We start from the raw sequence: 7,383 nt of genomic DNA, 5'->3' as shown, positions 1-7,383 counted from the left end.
TATAAATACATTTGATTGATAGATTGCATTTGACTGTTGGCTGTTAAAAGGCCCTCTATGATGAACCTTGAATGTTAGCGTGACTGTGGTTTGTAAAGGTCTGACAGGCTCTTTGGAGTTACATGCATTCCAGTCCAATAATTATCTAACCATCTGGCTCTGGAGAGATTCCAGTCAGGAAGGAGCAGAGCACAGCAGCACAGAACTATGTGAGAAATGTGAGGGGGAAAAAAGAGAAAGACTGAGTGTCGGTAGCTCAGCTGTAGTGCAACTTGACCCTATGCAGTGTAGCCTAATCCTTCCATCTGAAGTACCAACTGAAGCATTCCACTGAAGATATTCAATGTTGAGCTCTCAGCTCTCTATAAGAAATAGAGAGAGACAGAAACTGCGAGAAATAGCTTACAATGTCTCACCCAGTGACAGAGAGTAATGTTTTGCCTAGTGTTATTTTTTTTCTCACCTCAAGACAATTGTAGCATAGGCCTACCGATGAAGAAAACCAAAGTAGACCTACATGGAATAAATCACCTGTAATAAGTCCTTCACCACATTTACATGCACACCAATATCCCGTTATTAATCGGGATACTCAAGTATTCTGTTTTTAAGTTGACGCATAATCATCATATCCCGTTTACAATAACCCGAATAAGCTCCTATCCCAGTTTTGAGAAACCCAAATAAGATGCCTTGGATATGCTGATCTTAGACTGGATACTTTCATACAATTCTACTAATTTTACCATGTGGGAGAGAGACATTTTTGCCATTTTAAAGCTAATTTCATGCAATTCTACCTATTTTGCCATGGGGTGGAGAGACATTTTAGCAGTTTTAAAGTTAATTTCCTGCAATTCTTGATAACTGGCTAGCCTAACTTACCAATCTAAAAATGTAGTCTGTGACTGACAAAACAAAGAGAAAAACTGCTGATGCACAAACAGATGTCAAACTTGCAACTGTATTCTTCTATTCTATTCTAACTCTCAACAGTAAAAACAAATGTCTGGGTTGGGGGGCCCCTAGCGGCTGGGGGACCTAAGCAACCACTTACAGTGGGGAGAACAAGTATTTGATACACTGCCGATTTTGCAGGTTTTCCTACTTACAAAGCATGTAGAGGTCTGTAATTTGTATCATAGGTACACTTCAACTGTGAGAGACAGAATCTAAAACAGAAATCCAGAAAATCACATTGTATGATTTTTAAGTAATTAATTTGCATTTTATTGCATGACATAAGTATTTGATACATCAGAAAAGCAGAACTTAATATTTGGTACAGAAACCTTTGTTTGCAATTACAGAGATCATACGTTTCCTGTAGTTCTTGACCAGGTTTGCACACACTGCAGCAGGGATTTTGGCCCACTCCTCCATACAGACCTTCTCCAGATCCTTCAGGTTTCGGGGCTGTCGCTGGGCAATACGGACTTTCAGCTCCCTCCAAAGATTTTCTATTGGGTTCAGGTCTGGAGACTGGCTAGGCCACTCCAGGACCTTGAGATGCTTCTTACGGAGCCACTCCTTAGTTGCCCCGGCTGTGTCTTTCAGGTCGTTGTCATGCTGGAAGACCCAGCCACGACCCATCTTCAATGCTCTTACTGAGGGAAGGAGGTTGTTGGCCAAGATCTCGTGATACATGGCCCCATCCATCCTCCCCTCAATACGGTGCAGTCATCCTGTCCCCTTTGCAGAAAAGCATCCCCAAAAAATGATGTTTACACCTCCATGCTTCACGGTTGGGATGGTGTTCTTGGGGTTGTACTCATCCTTCTTCTTCCTCCAAACATGGCGAGTGGAGTTTAGACCAAAAAGCTCTATTTTTGTCTCATCAGACCACATGACCTTCTCCCATTCCTCCTCTGGATCATCCAGATGGTCATTGGCAAACTTCAGACGGGCCTGGACATGCGCTGGCTTGAGCAGGGGGACCTTGCGTGCGCTGCAGGATTTTAATCCATGACGGCGTAGTGTGTTACTAATGGTTTTCTTTGAGACTGTGGTCCCAGCTCTCTTCAGGTCATTGACCAGGTACTGCCGTGTAGTTCTGGGCTGATCCCTCACCTTCCTCATGATCATTGATGCCCCATGAGGTGAGATCTTGCATGGAGCCCCAGGCCGAGGGTGATTGACCGTCATCTTGAACTTCTTCCATTTTCTAATAATTGCGCCAACAGTTGTTGCCTTCTCACCAAGCTGCTTGCCTATTGTCCTGTAGCCCATCCCAGCCTTGTGCAGGTCTACAATTGTATCCCTGATGTCCTTACACAGCTCTCTGGTCTTGGCCATTGTGGAGAGGTTGGAGTCTGTTTGATTGAGTGTGTGGACAGGTGTCTTTTATACAGGTAACGAGTTCAAACAGGTGCAGTTAATACAGGTAATGAGTGGAGAACAGGAGGGCTTCTTAAAGAAAACCTAACAGGTCTGTGAGAGCCGGAATTCTTACTGGTTGGTAGGTGATCAAATACTTATGTCATGCAATAAAATGCAAATGAATTACTTAAAAATCATACAATGTAATTTTCTGGATTTTTGTTTTAGATTCCGTCTCTCACTGTTGAAGTGTACCTATGATAAAAATTACAGACCTCTACATGCTTTGTAAGTAGGAAAACCTGCAAAATCGGCAGTGTATCAAATACTTGTTCTCCCCACTGTATGTTGCCTATCCCTGATAGTTGGAATAGTAACTGAAGCCTATTATAATATTAAAGATGCAGTCCAGGATCTTAAGCACAAGAAATTCTAATTCGGATTAAATTCGTAGCATTTCATACAAATTGCCCCCCCCCCCCCCCAAAAAAACTAAATAAAAATACTATCAGAAATATGTTGGATAGTTTTCACAGCTTTTCATTTCAATAAAACTGGTCAACAAACTGATGTCATTTGAAAATTTGGCATGGAAAATCTCCCTGATCCAAAAATGTATTGATGTCAACTATATTGTTGATGATGCATTCATTCTATCAATTTATTACATTATTCTGATGAGCAAGGCTATATTTAGTATTCTGGAGCATCAAGGAATGACAGACGAGAAGCTGCATGTCTCTAATTATAGACAAATTGACTAACAAATTGCCTACCAAATGTTGGTAATTATTTGCAGAAAAATATTTATACCTATTTAAATTGTTTTTAAAATAAAATAAATCATATTCCATATTATTTTAAAGGGGATGTTTAAAGATAATGATTAAATAATGCCACACTGAAACTTAACCATTAGGGATTATAGGTTGCATGTAGCATGTATAAGGAATAATTTAAGTATTAAACATAAGTCCAACCTACTGCGAGGGAGAGAAATGTGTGTGTGTGCTTAAGAAAATACTGAGAACAATTAAACTGTGTTTGAACCGACCTGGCTAGAACTCTGAGAAACTTATGATAGCATAGGGAGTACTTCTCAAGGTTTCCCTAATCTCGGGGGAATGGAACTGTCGGCTGGGTAGTGATACACAGTGCTGAGAACTCTGGAGAAGGATACAACTCACCTACTGTTCGTGTATATGAATGTGCGTAATTAAGGAGCATGGTATAAAATGGATGTCTTTTTATTCTTGACTTTAGAACGTTCTCTGAATAAACTGTACTAACATTTTGCATAAACTGAGTCTTTGCCTAATTATTATTATACCCATGGTCTTACAAACCTCGGGGATTGGTCAAAGCTATTGATTGTTAGTTATTATCATTGGGATTGAAAATTCTCATGACAAGGGGGTAGATCAGCTTTAATATTGCTGATAGATTGCGGCTTACATTTACATTTTACATTTAAGTCATTTAGCAGACGCTCTTATCCAGAGCGACTTACAAGTTGGTGCATTCACCTTATGATATCCAGTGGAACAACCACTTTACAATAGTGCATCTAACTCTTTTAAGGGGGAGGGCGGGGGTTAGAAGGATTACTTTATCCTATCCTAGGTATTCCTTAAAGAGGTGGGGTTTCAGGTGTCTCCGGAAGGTGGTGATTGACTCCGCTGACCTGGCGTCGTGAGGGAGTTTGTTCCACCATTGGGGTGCCAGGGCAGCGAACAGTTTTGACTGGGCTGAGCGGGAACTGTACTTCCTCAGAGGTAGGGAGGCGAGCAGGCCAGAGGTGGATGAACGCAGTGCCCTTGTTTGGGTGTAGGGCCTTCTATCAATGTAATTGTTTGCATCATTTCCAATCCCCCATATTTTTGGGGGTATATACTGTATATATTCCTTCTATAATATTTTCCCCTAACCCTACCACCCCTCCAGTAATTGGAGTAAACTGATGGACAACATTACTTAGGCTTCTACTTTCAGTTTATACATACTGTCACGCCCTGACCTTAGTGAGCCTTTTTATGTCTCTATTTTGGTTTGGTCAGGGTGTGATTTGGGTGGGCATTCTATGTTCTTTTTACTAGGTTTTGTATTTCTTTGTTTCTGGCCGAGTGTGGTTCCCAATCAGAGGCAGCTGTCTATCGTTGTCTCTGATTGGGGATCATACTTAGGCAGCCCTTTTCCCTCCTTCTGTGTGGGATCTTGGTCTTTGTTTGCATGCAGGGAGTTTGCACATCGAAGCTGTTCGGTCGTTGTATTCGTTATTGTTTTGTCCTTTCAAAGTTTCACCTCGTTATTAAATTATGTGGAACTCAAAGAACGCTGCGCCTTGGTCTCTTCCGACGACGACACCCGTTACACATACTATATACATTTGACGGACACAGTATATTTTACATTAGTTATCTTTTCTATTGTCTTAGTTTCTATAGATTGTAAATTAAACATTTTTGCTAAGAGTATTATAATATTATTGATCGATTGACTATGATATTTCAAATCTCCCAGAAGTGCAATTTGCAGTTAGCTTCAAGTAAATACTTGAATATTCTTCAGCCATTTCTGAACCTGTGAACAAAAACAAGCTACATATACTGTAGGCAGTACCAAAACAAGTTATCTATTGATTCTGTATGTTTGCAGCAAAATCTGCAGAGATGGGATGGTTGTATCCCTCATGTATACAGCACCAGTCAAAAGTTTGGACACACCTACTCATTCAAGGGTTTTTCTTTAATCTGACAATTTTCTACACTGTAGAATAATAGTGAAGACATCAACATTATGAAATAATACATATGGAATCATGTAGTAAGCAAAACAGTTTTAAACAAATCAAAACATATTTTAGATTTTACATTCTTCAACAAGCCACCCATTGTTTGATGACAGCTTTGCACACTCTTGGTATTCTCTCAACCAGCTTCACCTGGAATGCTTTTCCAACAGTCTTCAAGGAGTTCCAACATAAGCTGAGCACTTGTTGGCTGCTTTTCCTTCACCCTGCGATCCAACTCATCCCAAACCATCTCAATTGGGTTGTGGTCAGGTGATTGTGGACGCCAGGTCATCCGATGCAGCACCATCACTCTTCTTCTTGATCAAATAGCCCTTACACAGCCTGGAGGTGTGTTGGGTCATTGTCCTGTTGAAAAACAAATGATAGTCTCACTAAGCGCAAACCAGATGGGATGGCGTATCGCTGCAGAATGCTGTGGTAGCTATGCTGGTTAAATGTGCCTTGAATTCTAAATAAATCACAGACCGTGTCACCAGTAAAGCACCCCCACACCCCACATCAGCTCTGGGTCGCCACTGATGGAACAGGGGGTGCCTAGACAACTCATCGGGCTTCCATGCCCTAGCTGGCTCGAGAGGTTTCCTTGCCCCGGTTGGCTCAGATAGTGCCCATCCCACGTCGGGCCTCAGCCGGATCGTCAGTTCTTGTTCACCCAGCCGGTCCAGGAGTTTTTTTTTGTTTGGGGTGGATTCCGCCGCCGATGGAACCAGGGGTGCCTAAGCCAGTCTTCCTGGCTGGCTCGAGAGGTTTCCTTGCCTCGGTTGGCTCGGCGGCTTCCCATCCCACATCACACTCCACTGGATCTTCGGGCTCCCTCTCTGCAGCAGGATCGACAGGCGTCTTGCCTCAGCCGGCTCGCCAGGCTCTCACGCTCCTGCCGGTTCGTTGGGCTCTCACGCCCCAACCGGCTTGCCCAGTGCCCATGTCTCGGCCAGTTCGCCCCGGTGGGAAGCCGGGTCACGCCCCAAGAGGGGAGGGTACTGTCACGTCTGCTCCCGCTCTTCCCCTCCTGGCGCTTGAGGGCACCAGGCTGCCCTGCATCACGCACTCCTTCCATCCATTACGCACACCTGCCTTCCCTCGTCACGCACATCAGCAATATTGGACTCACCTGGACTCACTCATCACTTGTTATTACCTCCCCTATATTTGTCAGTTCCCCAGCTCTGTTCCCCGCTTCTGCATTGATTGTCTTTTGTTTGTGTTACCTGTTTGCTGACGCTGTTCCTATCTCGTTCCATGTCTGTTATTTATTAAATGTTTTACTCCCCGTACCTGCTTCGTCTCTCCAGCGTCATTCCATGTGACATGATTAGGATGAATAATATCTGACATTACCTTTTTAATTCTATGCACTATGAAATCTGCTAGAATTTTGGCATCACAACACTGGAGTAAGCGGCGTCCAATCTTTTAGGTGGACTGGATCTTTATATTTACCACCTGGTTCCTGTTTCAGCAATAGTGAAATCGGACCTTCTTGCTGAGTATCTGATATTCTACCATTTTTATAGAAGTAGTTAAAACATGCTAATAACGGTCCTTTGAGTACATCGAACAATATTTGAAATACTTCAACTGGTGTGCCATCAAGCCCTGGCATTTTCCGGACTTGAAGGCTTTAATTGCATCTAGAAGTTCCTCCTCTGTACAGCTGTCTTTCTGTACAGCTGTTAATTTTACACTATTAATACATTTAAAAAATCCTTACAATTAACTTCAGAAGACTGAAATTAAAACATATGCTTAAAATACCTCCTTTTTCAAAATATTGTTTGTTGAATCCTGGATGACTGTCATTTGTACATTATTTTTAGTAGAATTTCTATGTTGAAGATAAAATAATTATTTGCCGCATTTTTACTCATATTTTCACGGCCGTCAAAAGGAGGAGACCAAGGCGCAGCATGGTATGCGTTCATTCTTCTTTATTCTAAGATTGAACACTGAACAAAAATAACAAAATAACAAAACGAACCGTGAAGGTACACAAATGAGTGCTGACAGGCAACTACACATAGACAAGAACCCACGAACACAAAAGGGAAAATGGCTACCTAAATATGATCCCCGATCAGAGACAATGATAAACAGCTGCCTCTGATTGGGAACCATATCAGGCCACCTTAAACATACACATCACCTAGACCTACATACCCTAGACTTACAAAAGCCCTAGACAATACAAAAACTAGCGTATCCACCCTCGTCACTCCTTGACCTAACCAAAATATAAAGAAAACATAGATATC

This window comes from Salvelinus alpinus, chromosome 11 (assembly GCF_045679555.1).
Source record: "Salvelinus alpinus chromosome 11, SLU_Salpinus.1, whole genome shotgun sequence".
In the NCBI taxonomy this organism is placed as follows: domain Eukaryota; kingdom Metazoa; phylum Chordata; class Actinopteri; order Salmoniformes; family Salmonidae; genus Salvelinus; species Salvelinus alpinus.
This window is presented reverse-complemented; position numbering follows the sequence as displayed.